The following is a 589-nucleotide window of genomic DNA, read 5'->3' on the forward strand; positions in this document are numbered from 1 at the left end:
ATATCATTGGTGGAAAATCATTGTTCCTTTGGAGGAAATGCTAATGAAGACCCAAACCAACATCTCACAAAATTCCTGAGAATTTGTGACACTGTGAAGTCCAATGGAGTCCAGGAAGATGCCTATAAACTGCTCTTGTTCCCATTTTCACTTAGGGACAAGGCAGCTAAGTGGCTGGAATCATTCCCAAGGGGGAGTCTAACCACATGGGATGAGGTGGAAGGCAAGTTTCTGGCACGTTTCTACCCTCCACAAAAGGTCAATAGGCTTCGATCTGAGGTCCAGACTTTTAGACAACAAGATGGTGAAACTCTCTACGAGGCATGGGAGAGATTCAAGGACTTGACAAGGAAATGCCCACCAAACATGTTCCATGATTGGGTGCAATTGCACATCTTCTATGATGGGCTCTCTTATGAATCAAGGAAGGCTGTAGACCATTCATCAGGAGGTTCATTGAACAAGAAAAAGACCGTGGAAGAAGCCATTGAAGTGATCGAGACAGTGGCTGAGAATGAATACTATTATGCATCAGAAAGGCACAACACTAAGGGAGTCATGGAGCTGAACCATGTTGATACAATTCTAG

At 44.0% G+C, this 589-nt stretch overlaps 1 non-coding gene across 1 annotated transcript; it reads right to left on the bottom strand.

Annotated features, from left to right (window-relative positions):
* Positions 1-264: 264 nt before the first annotated feature.
* Positions 265-368, bottom strand: LOC112781928 (small nucleolar RNA R71). The gene has a single exon (XR_003192674.1). It is a non-coding gene; the product is annotated as a small nucleolar RNA R71 (small nucleolar RNA).
* Between the last annotated feature and the right edge of the window lie 221 nt (positions 369-589).

The sequence above is a fragment of the Arachis hypogaea genome, chromosome 19, assembly GCF_003086295.3.
Source record: "Arachis hypogaea cultivar Tifrunner chromosome 19, arahy.Tifrunner.gnm2.J5K5, whole genome shotgun sequence".
In the NCBI taxonomy this organism is placed as follows: domain Eukaryota; kingdom Viridiplantae; phylum Streptophyta; class Magnoliopsida; order Fabales; family Fabaceae; genus Arachis; species Arachis hypogaea.